The sequence below is a fragment of the Elephas maximus genome, chromosome 20 (genome assembly GCF_024166365.1).
Source record: "Elephas maximus indicus isolate mEleMax1 chromosome 20, mEleMax1 primary haplotype, whole genome shotgun sequence".
NCBI lineage: Eukaryota > Metazoa > Chordata > Mammalia > Proboscidea > Elephantidae > Elephas > Elephas maximus.
In genome coordinates this window covers 55709289-55734350 of record NC_064838.1, presented here as the reverse complement: position 1 = coordinate 55734350, position 25062 = coordinate 55709289, and the positions used below count along the sequence as shown (strand labels likewise).

Genomic DNA, 25062 nt, shown 5'->3' with positions numbered 1-25062 from the left:
AATATTGTATGATCCCACTGGTATGAACTATCTGGAATAGACAAATACATAGAGAAAAAGTTTCTTGGTGGTAACCAGAGGTGAGTAAAGGGAAAAAAAAAAAAAAGGAGGTGCTGTTTAAGGGGCACTGAGTTTCTCTCAGGGGTGGTGAAAAAATGTGCAAACAGCGGTGATGGTTGCACAACATGGTGAAAGTAATGGAAAGTAATGAACGTCACTGACTTCCACAGATAAAAATGGCTGAAATGGCAAATGCTTTATCATATATATATCACCAGAATAAAATTTTTTATATATGTGTAAAAAAAAAATCAGTACGAAAAAGATAAGCCTGGCAGAAAATTAGTCAATGAATATGACAAGGCAATTCATAACAATTGCCTCATCATACAACCCGTTAATTTATGCCAACCCATTAACCTATGGCTGTCAAGTTGATTCTGACTCACAGCGACCCTACAGGACAGCAGGACTGCCCCAGAGGGTTTCCAAAGCTGTAAATCTTTATGGAAGCAGGCTGCCACATCTTTCTCCTGCAGAGCAGCTGGTAGGTTTAAATCACCAACGTTTCCGTTAGCAGCCAAGCATTTAACGCTGTTTCACCAGGGCTCCTTATATATGTGTGAAATAAACAAATAAAAGAAACAATAATTCCCCCCAGTAACACAGTAAATAAAAGTACTAGAAGGCAGTGACCCCCAAAAGTCGTTCTTTGGCATTAAAAATTGGTTCTAGCTCCCTGACAGAAACTTGGATAGATGGAGGCTCACACTATTCCAGCAACCCTTTATCACCTTTGTCAACTACTCAAGACACATGGTTGTGGCATTCTGATCTGCGGAGGCAGAGTCCCACATGAATGCTATGTTTTGTGAATTGTATTACTTCTTAAAATTGTACCACGTCACGCTAGCTCTGACTGGATTTTTTTTTTTTTAAAACAGGAATCAACATTTGATGGACATAAACACAATGTGAAGGAAGCACATCCTTGAAAGGGTGCAACAGAAGGACACCAGGCTTTCCTTCTCTGCTTGTGCTACATACAGCCAGGGGCTACTCCTGGAGAAGACCGGTCCTGTCACCTGCACAAGAAACTGACAGTACTGCTGCTTCAAAGCCTCCTTCCCTCAAAACAGGAGGAGTGGGATCATAGGCCCTGGTATTAAACAACTACATAGACAAAAGGTCCTAATCTCAACCAGGAAAGAATATGAGACACCAGGGAAGTTCAATATTTATACACGTTCCTGAAGCTCGATCCTGGAGACTCATCTAGGCTTCCCAAAAGCATCTGAGGTCTGATGATTAGACTGAGTAGTGTACAGGAGTGAAGGGCCTTGTAGTTCTAATCTCAGCTCTAGACACTGACTTCAGGACTCAGATACCCTACACTGTGCCATCAATAAAATGAGAAGAAATAAGGCTTCTGTTATTTGGATTTGTAGAAAGGCACCAAACACACAATCCTCAAATAAAAAGCTGTCCCATAACAGCATCCTATTATGAACATATAAGAAACATGCACTATGTGCTCCCACAAAGCTGTGACTGCCCCCTCTTCTCTTTTTTTCCCTATTATAATATCACACTTGAGCTAATTTCTTCAATAGGTCATATCTGGTTTAGCCAAGAAGCCAATGTCTACGCTTTGCTGAATCTTAATAATATTAATTAACCCCTTCTTTAGGGGGCCAAAGGCAAGGGCAGATCCCAAGAGCCCCTCCTATAGCTTTCACCCAGCCCCTGTATTTCTCACTCTACAGATAAAATGTTTATATTTGGTTAGGCATCCTGGATAACATCAGACGTAACTCATATCTTCAGTTACATCTAATTGAGGACCCCAAACTTAACACATTCTGTTAACTACGTTAACTGTGGCCCAGAGTGAGGCATTCCTTGTTTTCCTGTGTAAGGCAGAGACAAATTGCTTCACTTCTTTGGAGAAGACACTGCTGGCCTGTGGGTTTCCTGAGGTCTTACCAGGCCCTGGTAGCAGCCTCAAACACTTCAGAAGGCTTATACCCACATAAGCCATTAATACCAGGATAAAGATGCTATACAGCCAGCAGGCTAAAAACCCTGAAAAGCCCACCAGCAACTGAATCAATTATTTGATTTTGTTTTCCAAAAGCTGCCTCCCTCTGAGCTGCCTCTAAACTTGATAGGAAGTAACAGATTTTTAAGGAAGATGTGGATATAACTACAGTGTGTTTAGGGAACTATGTGACAGGAACTTCACTGAACGGAAAGGAATCATGATCTCTGGGGGACAAGCTGATACCTTACCACCTAACGGCTAATCCTCCCACACCTGGGCCTCTTCCAATGTCAGGGAGAATCAACACTTTCATTATTTGCAGACTTAACACTCAGTTAAGACTCACTAGATGTACTACAAAACGCTTACGTACAGAAAACGGTTTAAAAAAAAAAAGAGAGAAATAAACCCTTCTCAGCAAAATGATAAAGCAAACGCTAGGCATTACTACGTTCTAACTGCTGACCCTGATAGTTTTTGATAAACACACTGGGGGGGCGGGGGGGAACCATGACATACAAACCAAGAAGTTCTTTTACTAAAATGCACATTTTCTGTACTCTGACATAAAGAGGCTCTGTGCTCTACGATTGTTCTATGACGCTTCAGAGAAAGTGCAGAAAGCTCTTGCACCATATATGAAACCAAAGCCATCACTTAAGGATCCAGCTTCCGAGGGTACTAGGCAGCAGAGAATACCACACAGCAGCAGAAGTCCCATTAGGAAAAGGAGGAGGAAGATGGTTCTACAAAGACAGCTCTAATGCATCAAGTGCCAAAATCAAAAACACCTCAGGCCCTCTTGTTAACAATAGGTTAACAAGTTACTCCAAGTTGCTTAAATTGACAAAAGACATCACTTCTGCGGAAACTTTGGTGGTCTCTGGAATGTCGGCTTTTCAAAGTCACAGCTCCAAAAATTCAGTTCAGCTCAAGAAAGACTTACTAAACAGTTACTATATATTGAGGACGCAAAAATAAAGAGAAAACACAGGTCAGGTCAGAAAAAGTGTTAAGAGGAGTGATACCCAAAGTGAGTTTTGAAGAAAGACTTGGAGAGAGTTAGGTAATGTAGGGGGCAGAGGGTGGGGGATGCAGAGGTATTGACTGGGGGTGGGTGGTGACTAAAAAAGAGGGAAGGGTTTAAAGATAGAGAATACCATAAACAATGATTCTAAGACATGAAAGAGCAGAATGAGTTTAAGGAAATTCAAGAAGTTTATGTTACTGGAGCATAAAATAGGAAATGTAGAGGAAGTGTAGTAAATGCACCTAGAGAAGCAACAGGGCCAAGATCATGGAGTGTTCTAGATGCACGTTCAAAGAGATCAGATTTTAACCTTCAAAGCAATGACTCTTAACCTTTTTTGAATCACAGATCTTACTGAAAATCTGACAAAAAGTCATAGATTCTTTCTCTAGAAAAATGTGTACACACACACAACCTTTTTCCCTTTATAATTTGGGGATTCACACAACCCCTAAAGTTCAATTATGGGTCCCTGCTATGGAAAAAGTACTTGGTCCCCAGGAGTAAGGACTCGTGCAACCGACTAAGGAAGCCACTGAAGGGTAGAAAAAGCACAGTGACATAAGCAAATCTGTCTTTTATAAAGATCATAACCACTATAGAACGTTAGTTAAAAGCACAGGTGTATACAGTTTCGAACTGAAATCCCAGCTCACTTTGCTGTGTGACCCTGGGCAAGTCACTTAATCTCTCCAGGCCACAGTTGCCTCATCTGTAGAAGAAGTATTAAGCAAGCGGTGAATGAATAGAAATGTGAATTATATTTTCTAGATACATGGCATGTTCTAAATATTCAAAACACGGTCTAAAAAAATTACTGGAAGAAATGTGGATGCTAGAATAAGAGGGTACAGCAAAAAAAGGCCAGTTAACAAGGTGGAGGAAAGGCCAGACTGAGGAACTGTTTTGGAGATAAAATAAACAGGGCAAGTAGAGTACCATTCCTCAAGCCTCAATGAAAGACTAAAAAACACAGGAATGAGGCTTTCCTGACCAGGGCCTGGGGTGCTGCTAACACCTCCTCCCCAGACACCCACCAGGCCACAGACTAGATGGCACACATATCACAGCTTTTACTATCAGCACCAGTGCATATCACAGGGTAGGAGCTCTTTGGTGTCAGAGACCTGGTTTGATGTTACCACTTAACTGGAGCAAGTTACTAAGGTTCTCCTCATCTATACAACTGGGGAAGTGGCACCTCCCTCAGGTGCTGTGAGGGTCTTGAGCCAACATGACCCAGTGTCTTAGTCATCTAGTGCTGCTATAACAGAAATACCACAAGTGGATGGCTTTAACAAAGAGAATTTTACTCTCTCACAGTCCAGTAGGCAAGAAGTCCAAATTCAGGGCGCCAGCTCCAGGAGAAGGCTCTCTCTGTCAGATCTGGAAGAAGTTCCTTGTCATCAGTCTTCTCTTAGTCTGGGGGCATCTCAGCGCAGTAATCTCAGGTCCAAAGGACATGCTCTGCCCCTTGCACTGCTTTCTTGGTGGTATGAGGTCCCCCACTCTCTGCTTGCTTCCCTTTCATCTCTTGAGAGAGAAAAGGTGGTGCAGGCCACACCCCAGGGAAACTCCCTTTACGTTGGATCAGGGATGTGACCTGGTACAATCCCACCCTAATCCTCTCTAACATAAAATTACAATCACAAAATGGAAGACAATCATGGAACACTGGGAATCATGGCGTAACCAAGTTGATACACACATTTTTGGGAGAAATAATTCAATCCATGATACCCATCAACATAATAAACAATGACATGGCCCAACACAAATCCTACATAGTTGTAAAACTTATTGTAATAGCGTCTCTCATGAAAATACTGTACAGCCTTATGGTGGTCCCAGTCCGCATGGAAGCCCTTGCAGCTGACACCGCCCAGCACACATCACTAGGTTGGCTCTCATACAGGCAACCAATATTCCATTTAGGGAGAGCCTGTTCTTATTCCCAATGCGTGTCTAACATCTTCCACCACGATATGTACTATCTGGTTCCTAAACAAATAAAACTGGTTTCAGAGAGCTCATCTCTGGAGAGAGCAGCTAGGATACTATAGTTTTACCCAAAAGTTAAGTAAAAAATTGGCACCAAACCCAGAAAACAGGCATTCCTCCAGACAAAACTGGATAAACCAAGTATACAAAAATGGAGTGGATACAAAAGCGTGGCGGGGGGGTGGGGGGGGGGGACACTGACACAGCCAGAATAACCCAAAGAGAAAGGCCCACCCATAGTCAAGAAGGGAACCAAGTAGGACTCTAGAATGCATTAGTTCAGCTCTGAAGCAATCAAGTGAGGCAGAGTTGCCAAGTGTAAGTTACCAAAGTTACTAAATGTAAACTGTTATCTGGGCCGTAGATATTCCTCTTTATTTAAGCCAAAGGAAAGACTTACGGGTACAGTAAAAGTCAAATGCTCTACCCTCATTGAGATCCCAGATCCCTTCTGAGAGGCTAAGAAGCTGGAAAGAGGTTATCTTGGGAAGAAGAGTATCAGTGGAGCCAAATTTAGACACATTAAATGTGAAAGAGTACCAGGCTCTGCTTCAACAGGCTATTTTGTTGATGCTGCGATTGTTACACAGATTTGATTTCTCATAAGAAATGTACTGAATGTATACTTCACAAGGCATTCTTTGCTACCTCCCACTTACGAATAGGAAGAGAAGTGAACCTTCAAAGAAAACTTACCACAATGCCCTCAGCGTAGAATTGCTCCTTAAGATGTTGCTAATGGCACATAATTTTGATTTTTTTTTTTAAATCAAGCCTTCCTCTAAACATATAAAAAGTTTTTTTTAAACATTTAATCTGAAATATCCACCGCAGAGTCAGTAGACGAAAGGCAAGTCTAATAGGCACCAATGACAGGTGAGACCTGGTCACAAGTCTCTGATGGAGGAATTTGGGCTGAGACTACTGGTTAGGTCAATGAGTGAGTTCTACAAATACTATAAGCAATGTGATAAGTATGATAATATAAATAACTAAGCTTCTACCATCAACTGATGAACAGATAAATATTATGTATTCAAGCAATAAAAAAGGTATGACATTCTAGAAAAGGAAAAAACTACAGAGAATAAAAAGACCAGTGGTTGCCAGGGGCTCAGGGGGAGTGAAGGAAGAATGAGTAGATGAAGTACAGGGCATTTGTAGGGCAGTGAAACTATTCTGTACAATGCTGTAATGATGGACACACGACATCATACATTTGTCAAAACCCATGGGACTGTACAACACAAAGGGTGAACCCTAGTGTAACTATGGACTTTAGTTAATAACGGTGTATCAATATTAGTTCATAAATTGTAACAGAAGTACCACAGGAATGTAAGATGTTAATAATAGGAGAAGCAGCGGCGGGGGGATATGGGAACCGCGTACTTTCTGAACAATTTTTCTGTAAACTTAAAACTGCTCTAAAAAATAATCTATTTTTTAAAAACCCAATCAAATTTTTTAAATGAGCAAATGATCTGAATATGCATTTCTCCAAAGCAATATACAAAAGCACATGAAAAGATGCTTAATATCACTAGTCATTAGTCATTAGAGAAACGCAAATCAAAACTACAATGATGGATCACTTCACACCAACTAGGGTAGGTAGAATCAAAAATATGGAAAATGACAATTGTTGTTAAGGATGTGGGAAATTGGAACTCTCATGTATTGCAACCGCAAGAATGTAAAATAGTGTGGTCCCTCAGGAAAACAGACTAGCAGTTCCTCAAAAAATTAAACAGAGTTACCAAATGACTCAGCAATTCCACCCTTAGGTATGTACCTGAATTGGAAACATATCCACACAAAAACCTGTACTGATGTTAACAGCAGCATTATCCACAGTATGCAAAAAGTGGAAACAACTCAATGTCCACCAATTAATGAATGAATAAACAAAAGGTAGTACAATGGAATACTATTCACCCATTAAAAAGAATGAAGTTCTGATACATGCTACCACATGTATGAACCTTGAAAACTTTATGCTAAGTGAAATAAGCAAGACAAAAGGCCAGATACTGTAGGATTCCATTTACCTGAAACACCCAGAAGAGGAAAATCGGTAGAGACGGAAAGTACGTTAGTGGTTGCCAGGTGAGGAAAAATGGAAAGTGATTGCTAATGGGTATGGGGCTTCTTTTAGGGGTGATGAAAATGTTCTGGAATTAGACAGCTGTGATGGTTGTATGACCTTGTGAATACAATAAAAACCACAGAATTTGTGTACTTTAAAAAGGTGAATTTTATGGTACGTGAATTATATTAATATTGAATGAAATAATAAATAAGGGAGGCAGGTAGAAAGACCAAAAATAAAATACCAAACCCACTGCTGTCGAGTCGACTCTGACTCACAACGACCCTATAGGACAAAGTAGAACTGTCCCACAGGGTTTCCAAGGAACAGCTAATGAATATGAACTGCCGACCTTTTGGTTAGCAGCCGAACACTTAACCACTGCACCATCAGGGCAGAAAGAAAGTTCTAAAAAGAGGACAAAGAAGGAAATAACTTTCCCTGGAAAGGCTGGCAAAGGCTTCCCAGAGGAGGTAACAGACCTAAGTGTTAAAGGACAAATAGCTTTCCTTAAGCAGAAAAAGATGGAGTCATTCAGGGAGGGGGAATGCATTATGCAGAAGTATGGAGCTCCATGGGGCTGAAGGTTGAGGGGTAGGTAAATGAGGGGTTGCCAGAGATGAGAAATGGATAGGCCAGATCCTGATCCTGCAGTACCCTGGAGACCTTGCTAAGGAGTCTAAACTTTATCCTATACAAGGATTGGCAAACAGGTGGCACTTGGCACCACTTCCCTGCCTGTACCTCTGGCAGACGTAACTATCGTGCCTTAGAGCCCTTCCCTGCTGAACACCGAGGTGATCTCAGTAGCTGTCTCCATGCAATGCTCTCCACAGCCAATGTGCCCCCAGTGGGAGCCACTGAAGGATCTCAAGCAGGGAAGTGGTATCATCAGAATTCTCAATTAAAAGAACACTCTGGTGGACCTGTGGAGGCAAGTAGATCAGGTAGGAGACTGTTCTAACAATCTGGGCAATAGATGATGAGACTCTGAACTAAAGTAGTGGCAGTGAGAAGGGAGAAAAGAAGAAACATTAGACACTAAGGAGGTAAAACTGGTAAGACTTCAGTAGCAACTGAAGCCCCACAAAGACACCTTGCTCACCACTATCTCCCCAGCACCGATCACAGTACATGGCACACAGGAGAAATCCACTGCTGTGAAGTCAATTCCAACTCATAGCAACTCTGCAGGACTGAAAAGAACTGCCCCCTAGGGTTTCCACAGAGCAGTTGATGCATCCGAACTGCCAACCTTTTGGTTAGTAGCCAAACTCTTAACAACTACGCCACCAGGGCTCCATAAATATTAACCAAATCACTGAGTGTTTTACCTACATCCTCATACTGAATTTTTGAAATAATAATAACAGTAATATTATCCCCATCTCACAGATAAGGAATCAAAGGTTTAAAGAGGTTAAACGACCTGCCCTAAATATATCCAGCTAGCAGTGGCAGAATTCAATTCTAACCCAGACTTCTAACTCTAGAGTCCAAGCTCTTATCCATGTTTCCAGCTTGAACAATAAGGCAGATATCAGTGTTACTACCTGTGAAATGTCAGAGACAGCTGGAAAATGGATTTGGGTTCAGATTTGGGTGTATCTGCCACATTCAGGTAGGTGGTAGCTAAACCTTAGATACAGAAGTTGCTCAGGGAGTGTGTGTAGTGAGGGAAGGGTAGCCAAGGATGGGCCAACCCATGAGGGTGTAACAAAAAGGAGTCTCCATAAAGAGTAAGAAAAGCAGAGAAAGAACCAGATAGGGGAGTATGCTATTAGGAAAGAATCAGCAACGTGGGCATGATCAAGAGAAATGTCAAGTTCGTCAGGTGCGGAGTTACTGGAGTCACAAAGAAAGACAACACGTAGGGGAGAGATTTTAAAAGGTGCTGAAGGTTTCCTGGTGTTTTCCAAAACTGGCAGAGCATCAGAATCTAAGGAGCTTGTTAAAATAGAGTCTTGGCTCCCACCAATAGTGACCTTGTACAAGTGACTAAGTCTCTTAAAGTCTCTGTTTTCTCAACTGTAAACTGGAAATAATAGCACTGACCTCATAAGATTATAGTGACAACTTTACTACATATACTTTAAAGAAACTCCCCTAGTGACTGTGACACTACGCGTCTGTGACTGGCTTTCAGGAATCACAGCTACAGAAAACATGAAAGGAGTTTGTTTTAGCTGGAAAGGGTGAAAGGCAATCCTTCCCACTACAGAGATGAGAGAATGGAAAAAGGAAAATTGGTTGTCATAATCCAGGACTAGACCTGGAGGGCCTGGGTAAAGAAAAAGGCAAAGAAGCCAGAGAGAATGGAGCAGGTGTTAGGTGTTAACAAGGAAAAATCAACAGCATCTTCTGTTCAAGGAAGGAAAGTATACTTTCCACTAGTCCTCATGGCACACAGAAATGACCAACAGCCAGGGTGAAACGTAGGGTTGTTGGCCTGGTAAAGAGTCCAGGGTTAGAGTTACAGAATTGAGTCATCTGGATAGCCTGAAGCTATGGGAGTAGAAGAGATACAACTCTAAGGACCAAACTAGAAATAAAATCAAGCAGGTAGTGAGGAAACGGTGATAAAATGGCACCTTAGCTAAAAGAGACAGAGAAAGGAAGAAGGCGGCCAGGGGAGCACAACAGGTCCCAGAGTTGAGCAAAGTTACTGTGGTTCTACCTCGTTTGTAGATAAAAACAAAAATGGAAGAGAGGAAAATAGGTGATAGAAGAGGCTAGAAAGAAATTAATTGTTGACTCAAGGTTAAAGAAGAAACAGGGATAGATGGAACCCAAACCGAAAGGATTAACTTGGGAGGGAAAAAAATGAAGATCATCTTTTCTTCTGGGAGGATGAATAAAGAGAAAGTAAAATTCTGAAAATGAAATGCATGAGGAGCCACTTAATGTGACAATTATGGAGGCAGACTCAGGCATTCAACCATGCGCCTTGAAATCCCAGCTTGTCACTGGTCAACCTGGTGACCTGGGGCAAGGCTTTTATCCTGAGGGCTCCAATTTCCTCATCTGTAAACTAGGCTGACAATAATAGTACACCTTACAAGGTTGTTAAGAGACTCACCAGAGTCAATACAATTAAAGTGCTGATGTCTGGGAGTAAGTACACAATATATGAGTAATAATAATAATAATAGGTAAAGTTAATCTCCCTAATAGTTGAGTAATTCTCATAGGTCAACAAAAACATATTAACCTAGCAAAAAAGTTAGAAAGGACATGAAGATAAAATTTTATATATATGTATGTATATATAACCAAGAGAAACAATCAAACCCCCATTGCCATCAAGTCAATTTCAAAGTATAGCGACCCTATAGAACAGAGTAGAACTGCCCCTATAGGGTTTCCAAAGAGCGCCTGGTGGATTCGAACCACCGACCTCTTGGTTAGCAGCCGCAGTTCTTAACCACTATGCCACCAGCAGCCCTGATGGCACAAGGGGTTAAGCATTGGGCTGCTGACCAAAAGGTCTGCAGTTTGAATCCACCAGCCGCTCCTTGGAAACCCTACAGGGCAGTTTTACTCTATCCTATAGGGTTGCTATGAATTGGAATCCACCTGATGGCAATAGGTATGGTACTGTGAGTGGGTGTATACGCACATGCGCATCACATGAAAAGATGCTTATCACCTTAGTAAGAAGTAAATAAAAATGACTTATCTAGGCTTCAAATTGGCAAGACTAAAAATACTGATAACTTTCTGTGCTAGGTAAGTATAAATTAAGAGAACCTTTTGAGAGTAATTTCATAACATCTAGCAAAATTTTAAACATGCATAACCTCTGACACAGAAATTAACTTCTATGAATTTATCCTAACAAGTACACAAACTATACAAAAAATGTATACAATGTATACAAAGAAATACACAAAGATACTTGTAACTTCAAAGAAATGGAAACAAATGTCCATCACCAGGGACTAAATGATGATGCAAATGTACAATATTATGTAAAAAAGGTATGAAAGATATGTGGGTCCTAAAGATGGAAATATGCCCAAGATAAAAGTGAAAAAAAAAAAAAGCAAGTTACCAAAAGTACGTATATCATGGCCCCATTTTTATAAAGAAGAATTATACACACACGCACACCTGTGCTAGTATACACAGTGGAAAAAGTCTAGATAACTACAGACCAAATTCTTAACGACAGTTAACACTGAATTGTGGGATTGTGGGTTTCTTTCACTATTTAAAAATCTCCGAATATTTTACTGTGGCCATATACTATTTGTGTAATCGGGAAAAAAAGTCAAGGACTTTGTAAAGCAAGAAACTCTGAGTCATGAAAACGTGGTGATAGAAAGCAAAATAAGAAAAGATAGGAGCACAAGCCCTAAAGTGAGGTCACAGGTCAAGAATAAGGGAGATGGTGGAACTCTCATCCACTGCAGGCAGGAACGCAAAACTGTACACCCACTGTGGAAGACAGTTTGGCAGTTCCTCAAAAAGTTAAACATAGAACTACCATATGACCAACCCAGTTATTCCACTCGTAGGTATGTGCCCAGGAGACTTGAGAGTAGCAACGCAAACAGGTACTCGTACATCAACGTTCACTGCGGTACTATTCGCAACAGCCAAAAGGTGAAAACAACCCAAGCGGCTATCAACAGATGAACAGATAAGCAAAATGTTGTATAGATATACAAAGGGATATTACTCAGCCATAAAGAGAAATGAGGTCCTGATACATGCCACAATATGGACAAATCTTGAAAACAACCATGGATGGATGCTGCGCAAGGTAAGTCAATTACAAAAGGACAAATATTGTACAACCTCAAGAGATATCTACAATAGGCAAATACATAGAGATCAAAGTTTATTTGTGGTTACCAGGGGCAGAAGGGAGGGAAGGAAGAGGAAGCCACTGTTTAGCAGGCCATTGTTTAACTGAGTATCTGTTAATGGTGACAGAAAATTTGTCAACAGATACGGGTGATGGTTGCACAGCATGGTTAATATAATAACTGTCACCCACTTGTTCGTGTAAAAAATGTTGAGGTGGCAAATGTTCTGTTATTTTTATTGTCATAGGTTGAATTACGTCCCTCCGAAAAAATGTGTGTATCAATTTGGCTGAGCCATGATTCCCAGTATTGTGTTATTTTCCTACACGTTGTAAATCCTGCCTCTATGATGTTAATGAGGGAGGATGGGTGGCAATTGTGTTAGTGAGGCAGGACTCAATCTAAAGATTGGATTGTGGTGTCTTGAGGCAACCTCTTGAGATACAAAAGACTGGAGCAGAGAGACAGGGACCTCATACCACCAAGAAAGCAGCGCCAGGGGCAGAACACATCCTTTGGACCTGGGGTTCCTGTACAAAGAAGCTCCTAGTCCGAGAGAAGATTGATGAGAAGGCCAACGGAGAGAGAAAGCCTTCCCCTGGAGCTGACACCCTAAATTTGGACTTTTAGCCTACTATACTGTGAAAAAATAAACTTCTCTTTGTTAAAGCCATCCACTTGTGGTATTTCTGTTATAGCAGCACTAGATGACTAAGACATATATTTTTACAACTGAAAAAAAAGAAGAATGAGGGAGATGGAAGGCAGATCTGGAGGAAAATGTGAACAAGTCCTGGGAAACATGCAAGTGGCTGCTGTGAGAGGACTAGGACGCTGAGGGGGCAGCACAGGAGCATCCTGAAGGGCAGAGAGGGTGCAACTCAAGTGAGGCAGTGGGAAATGCCAGTATCCAAGACAGTCCATTTTCCTAACTCCTTAAAACACAGAGCAGCCTAGAGGCAGAGAATGCAGCCGGGAAGGAGAATTCCGAGATAGCAACCAGAGAGGGCAAAGTAGAAAGTCGGGCAGGCATCCAAGCCAAGGTGGGGAGGTGGGTGAAACCCTGGGGGAAAGGAAGGTGGAGGGATGGGGGAGACAGTGGAACTGGAGAACACAATGAGAACGAAGAGTCCAAGCTCAGGCTAGAATTACACCAAAAGAATTCTTCTCAAGCTTGCATTTTTCTTCCAATTTCTATACAACATTATGTTAGGAGGAAGACCCCTGTGTGTAATGGCAGTGCATGACACAGATCCTGGGCTTGTGTCCAGTGAGTAGGGGTCACTGGGACTCAATTGCAAAGCCATCTCCACCTGGGGGTACAGAACTCAAATTATAGTAAAAAGACCAGGCTTAGTGGTCTGTCTGAGACTGGAGGGACCCTGACCATCATGGTCCCCAGACCCTTTGTTAGCCCAAGACTGGAACCATTTCCAAAGCCAACTCCTCAGACAGGGATTGGACTGGACTATGGGATTGAAAATGATACTGGTGAGGAGTGAGCTTCTTGGGTCAAGTAGACACATGAGACTAAGTGGGCAGCTCCTGTCTGGAGGTGAGATGAGAAGGCACAGGGGGACAGGAGCTGGTTGAATGGACCGGGGAATACAGGGTGGAGAGAAGGAGTGTGCTGTCATATTGTAGGGAGAGCAACTAGGGTCTCATAACAATGCATGTATAAGTTTTTGTATGAGAAACTGACTTGAATTGTAAACTTTCACTTAAAGCACAATAAAAAAAAAAGGAAAAAAAGAAAGCCATCTCCACCTGGTTCTGGCTCTTTCTCTTGACCACTAAGTGAGCTGCGAGGAGAACAGGGCTCCATCGAGGTCCACCCCCATCCAGCTCTTCCAGGGGAGTTACTGGGCTGCTGTTAACAGAGCAGAGACTCTGCCCCCCATGTGGCTCTTGACCTTCTTTGTGTGCATCCTTTACTGGCCAGAAGCTGGGGAGAAGGGGTGACTGTCACCCCAAACTGAAACCCTAACAATATCCTGTGAGGACATAAAAAGGTCCCTAAACTTAGAATCAAAAAACCTGGTGTCGGGTCCCAGCTTTTCTTCTTATTGGCTTTGTGTACTTGAAATCAAGCCATTTAATCTTTTTGTGTTTGCTTCCTCATCTGTAAAATGGGGATTTTCTTCTGCCTTCCAGAGTTGTTGGGAGGATGAAGTAAATTTATAGGAAAGTTTTATAAACTGTAACATCATGCATATGCAAAGTATAATTATCAGAATAAAGCAAGCATTTTTTTTCATATTCATCGATGGTGCTGTAGAACCATAAGTGGGTGCTGCTGCTGTTGTTGTTAAGCGCTGTTGAGCCAGTTCCGAGTCACAGCAACCCCACAGAACAGAGGAGAACTGCCCCATAGGGTTTCCAAGGAACAGCTGGTGGATTTGAACTGCCAACCTTTTGACTAGCAGCCGAACTCTTAACTGCTACGCCACCAGGGCTCCTCTGGCACTAGTACCTCCAAAAGGCCTGTGCTGGCTAAAACCTTCCATGTTTTTATTTCTTCTCACCTATACTATAACAACAACTTCCTCCTCAACGTCTTGACACTACTCACAAAATGTCTTCAATTTAACAACTGCTGTAAAATTTAAAGCACCTCAATAAAATCTATTAAGAAAATACTCTGCATCCCCACCTTGAAGTGTGGCGTCTGGGGTCTTTAACACTAGCAAGCGGCCATCTAAGATGCATCAATGAGTATCAACCCACCTGGATCAAAGGAGAATGAAGAACACCAAGGACACAAGGTAATTATGAGCCCAGGAGACAGAAAGGGCCACATGAACCAGAGACTACATCATCCTGAGACCAGAAGAACTAGATGGTGCCTGGCTACAACCGATGACTGCCCTGACAGGGAGCACAACAGAGAACCCCTGAGGGAGCAGGAGAGCAGTGGGATGCAGACCCCAAATTCTCATAAAAAGACCAGGCTTAATGGTATGACTGAGACTAGAAGGACCCCTGCGGTCCTGGCCCCCAGACCTTCTGTTGGCCCAGGACAGGAACCATTCCCAAAGCCAACTCTTCAGACATGGATTGGACAGGACAACGGGTTGGAGAGGGATGCTGGTGAGGAGTGAGTTTCCTGGATCAGGTGGACACTTGAGACTATGTTGGCATCTCCTGCCTGGAGGGGAGATGAGAGGGTGGAGGGGGTTAGAAGTTGGCAAAATACACACGAAAACAGAGAGTGGAGGGAGGGACTGGGCTGTCTCTTTGGAGGGAGAGTAATTGGGAGTATATAGCAAGGTGTATTTAAGTTTTTGTATGACAGACTGACTTGATTTGTAAACTTTCACCTAAAGCCCAGCAAATATTATAAAAAAAAAATTTAAGTGCCTTATGCTTTGCCTCAAGGAGCTCTGGTAGCACAAACGGTGAAGCACTCAGCTGCTAACTGAAAGGTTAGCGATTCGAACCCACCCAGTGGCTCTGCGGGCAAAAGACCTGGCAATCTGCTTCCATAAAAATTACAGCCTAGAAAACCCACAGGGCAGTTCTATTTTGTCACATGGGGTCACTATGAGTCAAAATCGACTCGACTGCACCTAACAACAAAATACACTGCCTCAGCTTTCCTTTTTACCTCATATCAATTTTTATCTTTAACCCTAGTACAGTTACTTTTCATGCTTTCCTTTTCTGAAGTCTGCTGTTAGTCACATACCTGAAAGAATAACTGCATTATTACGTAGGCACCTAACCCCTGTCCTTCGATAGGATTCCTATGCGGTCTGATCCACCATGAAAACTAAATCAATGTAATTTGGATAGTGTACTCTCAAGTTATTTTACAACTAAGAAGAACCAAGAAGATGACTAATGAATTGGCACTAGCCTATAAACTTCTGGGTAAATAACAGAACTCACACCCTCCTGACAATTAATTAATTCATCAGTTTCAGTGTTAATACAGATTAGGCCGAGTGGAGAACTGGTTCAGATAACTCTGGAATCACTGGGCTCAAATTCCTGAATAAAGTTTGGGCAAATAATCTTATTTTCTGAATATGATGATATTAAGCCCGGCTGGATCTCCCAAAGATCCACAGCCAGCAAAGGTCACAATATCCTAGTGTTAAATCCATTAACCACTTCCAAGCAGGTGGCAGCTGGCCAGTAGTTGTCTGAAGATACTGTGGCACAAACTGACCAACCAGTCATTCCTCTTCATACATGAGGACAAAGTACTCCGAGCAGTAAATGGCCAATTGAAGATCTAGATAATACCAACCAAGACCTGTCATTCTTTTCTAAAGGAAACTTTGGCAAAACCCAAAGAGAGCAAAACACAGTCTTAAATCACCATAAACATAGGGAATAAGGAACATGTTTTCCCAGCAAAGTAAAGGGCATGGCCTTTAGCAGCCTGGAAATACAAAGGTAGAGGCACTGCTTTAGCTGGGACCACACGAGGCCACAAAGTCAGAGTTCTCATCATGCCACCAGCTCCACCAGGAGTGATCTGTCATTTCACAAGCAGGGATCATTCATTTGTTCACTCAACAAACATTTACTGAGTAGCTTCCTCTGTGCCAGAAATGGTTAGGTGCTGGGATACAGGGATGAACAAGACAAGGTCTTGCCCTCAAGTAGGTCACATGTAGGCATCAAAAACAGACAAAATACCAAAACTCAACAGTACAGTGCAGACTGCAATGGCCATACAAAGGTAAGGCATTCAGCTTACCTGGAGGAAATCAAGGAAGACTTTTAAGAGAAGGTGGTACCTAAAAGCCTGAAAAATTCAAGCGCTGAAGTCAGCCAAAAAGCAGAACAGGGAGGAAAATCCGCAGAAGGAATAGCCTGAGCATGCAAGGACCTTCAACGAATTCACTGAGTGCCAGAGAAATTGCAGTAAAAGAGGGGCTTGAAAGAAAGATACAGAGGGGCTGGACCCTAAGGGTCCTTGTGAGACGCTGGAGCAGAAGCAGGCCAGGATCAAGATGTGCACAGCGTTCTGACGCCAGAAGAATGTTACTTACCCTCAACTGGGGTTAAAAGACCACCCTGAATGGAAGGAGGATTAGGCTAGGGCAAAACTGGAAGAGATTTAGAGGCCAGTTATTTTCAATCACTTCTGGTTCCTACTTATATTTTCCCTTGAATATTAGCGGAAATTTTTTCCTTACAGGGGAATAATAAACTGAACAATTCTATAACAAAGCCTGTGACCCTTCTGTTCATCAAAAACATATCTGAACAGAGTGCTAGACTCTATTAAAGTAGACCAAATTAGAGAAAGACAACAACTTGCTTCAGCACCTGCAGCCTTCCAGCAAGAACAAAGCCAGGTTTCTGAGGCCAACAGGAGAAAGCTAGAAAAATGTCCTATAAGGGGCCACATAGCAGACAATGTTGCCTGGCATACTCCAGCACTCTGTCAACAGGAATGCCCACTCTTCCCAAAACAGTTACCTCCTGGCTTCTCCACAGAAACTTCCACAAAAAAAAAACCTATCAGTGCCAGGAATGACCTTGGACTTTATAGAGTGTGGACTCCTGCCCACCAGGACTGGATAAAGATTACCTTGACAATTCTCTTACCTGTCCAGCCTGCCAGCAAGTACATACAATGCTATTGGTTGTCTTTCTCAACAGACAAGGAAACTGAGCCTCCATATCTCTGCATAGCACCCAGCCATACTACTAGTACGGAGAATAGTGCCCCTATATAATAATACACATGAACTACTAACAACAAGCACTGACCACCCATGAAGGACTAGGCCCTCTACATCCTCTCCAGTCCTCATTACAACCTTGTAAAGAAAGTAGTATTAGCCCCACTTTACAGATTGCAAAAAAAAAAAAAAAAAAAAATTGAGGCTGAGAGACAAACAGCTTATGCAAGGTCAAAAGGTGAGCAAGAGGCAAGAATGAGATGACGCCAAATGCCATGCTATTCCCATTGTACTAGGCACCTCTGAAAATTTTTCTAAAGAAAAAACTTTGAGCCTTCTTTCCAAGAGTTTCTGAAGTTGATCCACTTAACAAAGAGGTAGTCAAAAACATTTGTTTCAGTCATCACCTTGCTTTCAAAGCAACATATGAACCAGTTTTTATTCTTTCTGAATAATCAAATATTTCAGATGGAAATGAGGGCTATCTTAAAGAATATATTTATGATCCAACTGCCTTGATTTTAAATTTCCTCTTTTTTTTTTTTTTGTGCCACGATATATACAAAGAGAGGAGAACAGAACAAAGGACAGAATTTCATTTTACTAGATCAGAACAGATTAACAATTCATGCAAAAAATATTCAGGCTTATATTTGATACATTAAAAATTAAGAGGCAAGGGACTTCAAAGAGACTGAGCCTTACCTCAATCTTATTCCCCCTGCCCATGGGGCCAGCACTCCAAGCCATCAGCAGCCACAGTGAACCAGACAAAGGGGATAAATAATGCCTTCATGCTCCGAAAACCACTGTGGGAAGGGAAGAGTGGTAGCTTCCTGGGGAATCTGAGCACACATACAGTATTTGTAAGTCACTGCTCATCCGGACACAAATAGAAGCAAAATGTTTTACCTTGTAGTTTGTCTACAGGAGTACACGTTAAAGTTAACAGGTGGTGCTTAATTAAAATAATGCAAAAACAATCCCATACCAATGTGAACACACAGTTGTAGCTAAACTTTTCCCATAAATAAAATTTAAAAAACTCTTCCCATAGACACCTGTAATCAATTGTCACTAACGAATACTTAAACAAACAAAAAAATTATTCAACGGTTTAGATTAAAAGCTTGATATTCCTGAATCACTTCTTTCTTCATACTATAGCCACCTCTTAACTAAGAACTACCACGATTAAAATACCAAAAACACCAACACCATGTGGGGTCACCCAGCACAGTGCCTGGCATAATTCAATAGATGTTCATTTCTGAAAGAACGAATGACTTAGAATAGAAAATTTTAAGAGCAAGAGAGAGAAAAGAAAACACTATCCAAGGGAACTAGGTAAATTTTTTTTTCCTAAAGATTAAGAAAAATAAAATAAAACAATTCCTAGAATAACTAGAATGATCAGTACAAGTAGTCAGAACTCCTCTCATTTCTCACCTGAAAATTCCTACCAGACTACAATTAGGCAGTGCCTCCTACCATGCTAAACAAACTCAGAAGGTACAATGATTCTGACAGTTTTTCTTCATGTGGGGCTCCCTTTAATATCTCATCTCCAGACAACACACCAACTTTTGCCTGAATAATACATACAGAACTCTGGCACACAGCTGCAGGCCTGAGCTGGAGTTTCCATGCTGCCTTTCAATGATTCAGATTGTCACAGGAAAACAGTACACAGACAAATTCATTGAAGACAGTTAAGACTTCTGGTGAAGAAAATGTCCTGTGAGTGCTAGCTAGGGGCGCTGAAATGACAGTCACTAAGATTCAACAGACTCAAGATAATCACTTCCTAGCATGAGGAGAAAATGCAGTTTCACAGACTTAGAGATGTAAAGAACTTATAACAACATAAACTGTTAAGGTTTTTATCATTCTCTAGACTTGCACATGGAGCCCTGGTGGCACCGTGGTTAAGTGTGGGGCCGCTAACCAAAACGTCAGCAGTTCAAATCCACCAGCTGCTCCTTGGAAATCCTATGGGGACAGTTCTACTCTGTCCTATAGGGTTGCTATGATTCGACATCAACTGGACAGCAACCAGTTTTGGACACTGGCACATATTAACCAACGACACACAGGTTAGTGAAAACAGGCTTTTAAATCAATTTAGAGTCATAGAATTAGACGGAAAATCCCTAGAATTTACATGTTTTATGGTGTTCGTCTATCATCGCAAACAATAGCCATGGTGCAGAAAAGAAGAATGAGTCATAATTCAAAAACAAAGTAGAAAAAAAGAAATGTAGAGGAAAGCTTTGGATCCAGATATCACAAAGAATTCTTTATTTAAAATATTGTCAATGACAGGTGGCATTCTGACTTGGAGTAAAAAGGAACTGTCTACACTGTCTTCGGCTCAGGAACAAATTCATTCAGCCCCCAAACGCCCCTTTCGGGCCCATCCATTGCACTGCCCAGCACCAACCTAGTCAGCCACATCCACTATCAAGAGGCAGGAATTCTAACAGATCTGAGTCACCCACTCCTCCGCAGTAAGAGGTCATTCTCTATCAGAGAGCCCACTCTGCAAAGTTCCCTTGTTCCTCTCCCAGGCAGCCACCACCATGGCTCACGAAAATCTGATTCCCCAAGCTCAGCAGCCTACCAACTCTCCTCTACACTCCCCAAACCACAACTCCCACCGGCCCCCACTAACGCCAAGGCAGCCAACATTACTCACCGCGACATTCCTATGACCAGTTCCCTGCCTGAGCACCGCTCCACGCCAGGGTGCATCTGGGCCCCAGAGGACCGAGCTCTTTGCCCAACTCTCCCGAGCCCAGCTGAGCTCCTGCCTTTCCAGGAACCAATAATCACCGGTCACCTCAGAGAAGCTGAACTCTCGATGCCTCTTCTCCACACAGCGGACGCCAGCATGCCAAATTCTCAGACCCCAGAAGGACAGAGAGACGCTTCCGATTACCCTTAGGGATCAGACACACAGAGGCCCCTAGAGTCCAATCGCAAGCCCCCCACCCCCACTCCCACCCCGCGCCACGGTCAGCCTCCACGACGCCAGCATCCAGCGCCAAGAGAGCGCACAGCCACCAGATTTAAGTCTCCACGCCCCTACAACTCCCTTCCCGGCCACAAAAATCTCCAATATCAAGCCACCGAGGCCCCGGGGCGAGGCCAAGACCCCCGCCAAGCCTCCAGGCACCGGAGTTGCCCACGTTGGTCCCAGAGCCCCCCGGCCCGGGCCGCCGGGACCCGTGTGCAGCCCCAGGCTGCCGTGCGCCAGGGCCCTGGGCCGCGTCCCCGCTCGGCCCCCATTGTTGCGGGTCCCGACGGCCGGGCGGGGGACGGGTGCCGGCTCTCACCTCCCGCGCCGCGGCTCCGGGTCGCGCCGGACCGGGCAGGGCCGAGCGGCCACGGGTTCCGCTACGCAGACCTCGGCGATGTCCGCGGCAGCGAGGACTAGAGCGGCGGCCGCGGCGGGAAGCAGCCGGCCAGGCCCGGGTGCCGCGGGCTGGCTCCAGCCGATCGTCGGTCTTCTCCGGCGGCGGCGCTCGCAGCCTCCGCTCGCGGTCCGCTCCAGAAAGCGTCCCCCTCCCGGCCCGCGCGGCGGGCCGCCCGGACGGGAACATGCGCCGCGAACAGAAAAGTTCCGCTGCGAGCCTCCTGGAGACCCTTCTTCCCCTGCTCTGGGTAGACCGCGATTCCTCCCAGGGCAGAACCGTATATCTGCTATAGAGGATCGTTTCGAGTGTGAATGCGGCACATAAATCCCAGGCCAGAACCCTCCGGAGAATAGTTGCAAGGATGGGTCCGACAGAATGGGTTTGCACACCGCCAGCCACTAGCAAGACTCCCTGGCCACTAAGTGGTCAGCTAAATCTGGGTTCCTCCGCATCCCCTACTTGATAATATCGGAGAGTTGTTCGAATTAAGATGATGCAAGAGCCTAGCTCAGAGATACGAGGTTCACCATTAGGGCGCGGTCACTGCTGCTGCTGTTAATGATTGCTACTACCACTATAGCCTCCTACAGAGATTGTGGGCAGCCCTCAAGGCCCCCTGAAGTTTTTGCGCACCAAGTAACTAGGTTTTCCGCTCTGCCCGCACCTCCCGTCCTTTTTCCTACTGAACTGAAGCTGTCTCTAGAACGGAAGCAGGGGCCAGAAGAGTCTTCCTTCATCTCTGACGCTTAGGCAGAGAATAAGGATGCAGATTCAAACCCTCTCCTCCCCCAAGTTGAGACTGGCTGCCATGTGGCTTCGGTTCACTGGTGGGAGTTTACTGTGTCCGCTCTGTCTCTCTCTACAGCCCCCGGTTCTCTTCCTTCTCCTCCTCCCAAGAAGCAAATATTGGCGAGATGAAAAGAGTTCAGAAAGGGGATCTTTTTTCTGAAGGTTTCTGTGGTTTTCCTCATAAAATCAAGAGAAAAAAATCCTTTCTCCTCACCACCTCCCTTTTCTTCCGGACACCGGACATGGTTATTTTGGGAACAAATTAGGTTGTAAAAATATAAGTGTGTTCCCAGCTATCAATGGGAATTTGAATCTGCAGAAGGTGCTCCAGAAAGTGTCATAGCTTTCACACGTTCTTAATTTTTCCATTCTCACTTATTCCCTTGGCTTCTGAGACTCAGGAAAGTTCACCTCAATACTCTTTTCGGTTGTCTGAAGCTACCCTCCGAAAGGCTGTGATATCAGTCACTTGTACCTCAGTGAAAGTTTGTCTCTGTCTCTTGCATGCACAATTTATAAGTAGATTTCCATTTGGGATTATCCTTTAGAAGCAGCTCTGTCTATCTAAGGGCAATTTGGTATCTGTCTGGGGAGGGCAGGCTTTATGGTGTAGAAAGTGTGCTCTAAGTCTCTGAAGGCTCTCTCATTCAAGTAAACTTCACCCTGGGCTATTAGAAGGCCAGGGATTCCTCTAAAGTTTGTTTCCCTCAGCATCCTGGGATCAGCTCTCTTAGATTGGGTTCCCTGGGTGAAATACAGAGGGTTGAAGCAGGTTCAGAGGAGAGTCCCAAAGATGACTAAATGAAGGAGAAAAAGACTAAGGAGGTTGCCGAGAGACTGGGGAGGGAAGTCTTGTTTATTCCTGCAAAAGACCCAAGGTACTTGCATGGATATAATCAGCCACCCACACTTACCTTCCTCCCCTGTCACTGAGGTGGGAGCAACAAGGACTGGGCCAGGGCTGACTACCCCAGTGATGGAAGTCTCTTCCATTCCCTCCTCCCAGTAGGCCATTGGCCTCTATGACATCATCACTTCCTTGCCCTCCTGGAGCTCCCCCGACTACTCAGGTGGTGTCATTACTGTCCATGAACCTGAATTCACCTACAAGAAAATAGACCCTATTTGGGGGGCGGGTGGTATCCCTAAGGTGATTTACACATATACTTGCCTATGGATGGCTCTGCCTTCAAGGGAAGAAAACAAAGCTCACCAATGACTAATTAATCAGAAACTAGGACAAGGCCTCTTCATGACCGTGAACTCACACATGGAAAAACACCCTGTGATGGTTAAGGTTGTGTGTCGACTTGGCTGGGTCATGATCCTCAGTGGTTTGGCAGTTATGTAATGATGTAGTTTGGCAGTTATTTAATGATGTAATTTGGCTGTTATGTAATGATGTAGTTATCCTCCATTTTGTGAAATAATGTAATCACTTCCATGATGTGATCAGCCAATCAGTTGCAATGGGAGTGTGTGGCCTGCATTCAATATATATGGACATTTTGGCAAAGCTTGCTGGCTTTTGCTCACTCTGGATCCTGCATCCAGCTCGTCATCATCTGACCTCTGGTTTTTGGAACTTGAACCAGCAGCCTGCCATATTGCCTGCCAATCTTGGGATTCGTCAGCCTCTGTAGCCTGTGAGCCAGCAGCCTGCCATCTGACCTGCCGATCTTGGGCTCATCAGCCCCTGCAGTTGTGTGAGTCAGGAGAAGCCTCCAGCCTGATGTCTGACCCATGGACTTGGAACTTGCCACCGTCTACAACCACATGAACCATTTCCTTCAGATAACTCTTTCTCTATGTGTGTGTGGGTGTGGGTGTGGGTGTGTGGTTTTGCTTCTCTAGAGAACCCACCCTAAGACCCACCCTCTTCCTTTCACCTGTTTCACCTTCTTCTCATTCCACAAGAGTCAGCCCAGCCCTTCCCCTGCCAGCTACACTTCCAGCCCACTCCCACTTCAGAATGCCAAAACCATGTTTACTCTAAATCAGAATCCAAGATGACAGAAGATTGTACTGGTTTCTTCAACAGTCATCCCATTCTTCAGATTTTTTTAAGCTTTCTGCTTGTACACCACTTCTCTAATCACCCAGACTGTAATCTGGAGTGCTTTTTTTTTTTTTAAATCCACTCCAGTGTGTAATGAAGGACTGGCATAATTTCTGTACTATCAAGTACCCCATTAAGCAATTACTACTGAGTACATACCTTGTGCCAGGCACTGTGTGATGCTGGAGAATAGCAGTAAGACATGCCAGGCGTGACTATGAGTATTTTACAGGAATTAACTCATTTAATTCTCACATTGACCCTGTGAGGTCTGCACAATTATCATTCTACTTCAAAGATGGAAAAACTGAGGCTGGGAAGTAACAGGAACAACTCAGGAGACAGGATATAGTACTTCAATCAGGACAGCTTCCAACCAAGACAGCTCTCAGCTCCTTCTCACCCATGCCAGTAGGCAGGCCACCCTTGTAGGCTGGGCTGGCCACACTCTCAGCCTGGCCTCCACTGCCAGGCCTCTGCCCTGCTTGGGCAAGTGTTACAGCTCTTTAATTCCACGGACAAGTGCCTGGAGGAATCCTACTCCATCAGCAAGCCTCCTGTCCAAAGGTGCTCAGCTCTCTCTCTCCATGGACTAGCAAACCTACCACAGCTGCCTTGCTCCATGGGCCAGCAAGCCCACCACAGATGTCCTACACCAGTCTCCTGGTTCCCACAGTCTCACACCACTGCTGCTTATGCTGCTGCTGCACCCTCTCACTACTTTCAGTGTTACAGCTCTCTGTCTCTCCTGGGTCTAGGAGGTTCTCGGCAAAGGGATCCTGGATCCAAAAGACACTCTCTGCTCCAGGTTCTTCCTCTTGATGGTAGTGAGGTCCCCTAAACATCTGTGGGATTCACTCTTTCATAAACCTACTCCTTCCACCAAGACTACAAACTGACCAATACCCATAGTAGGCCACAGTCACCTAAATTTCACGGTAAACTGTCCAATCCCTGCAAGGGTTTTATGCACTTTAGTTGCATAGTAACCTGCCCACTCCCTTTGCAAGATGTGGCCTAGCAAATCATCTTGGAAGAACTACAAACCCAAGGCCAGGAATGCCACATGTAAAGAGGAATCTGTTGCACTGCAAATCATTTCCTAATTCATTCTATGAAGCCAGCATCACCCTGAGGCCAAACCCAGAAAAAAAATGACAACAAAACTA

The 25062-nt window shown here is 43.8% G+C and overlaps 1 protein-coding gene across 3 annotated transcripts in view; it reads right to left on the bottom strand.

Moving 5' to 3' along the window:
• RAD54L2 (RAD54 like 2) overlaps nucleotides 1-21181 on the bottom strand; it is a 127345-nt gene extending 106164 nt beyond the window's left edge. For 2 of the 3 annotated variants that reach the window (XM_049861905.1, XM_049861904.1), the window contains exon 1: nucleotides 20965-21181. The gene's annotated coding sequence lies outside the window, so the exon portion shown is untranslated. Of the gene's footprint in view, nucleotides 1-18331; nucleotides 18472-20964 lie in introns of all 3 variants that reach the window. The other variant, XM_049861906.1, reaches the window with a different exon arrangement.
• Between the last annotated feature and the right edge of the window lie 3881 nt (nucleotides 21182-25062).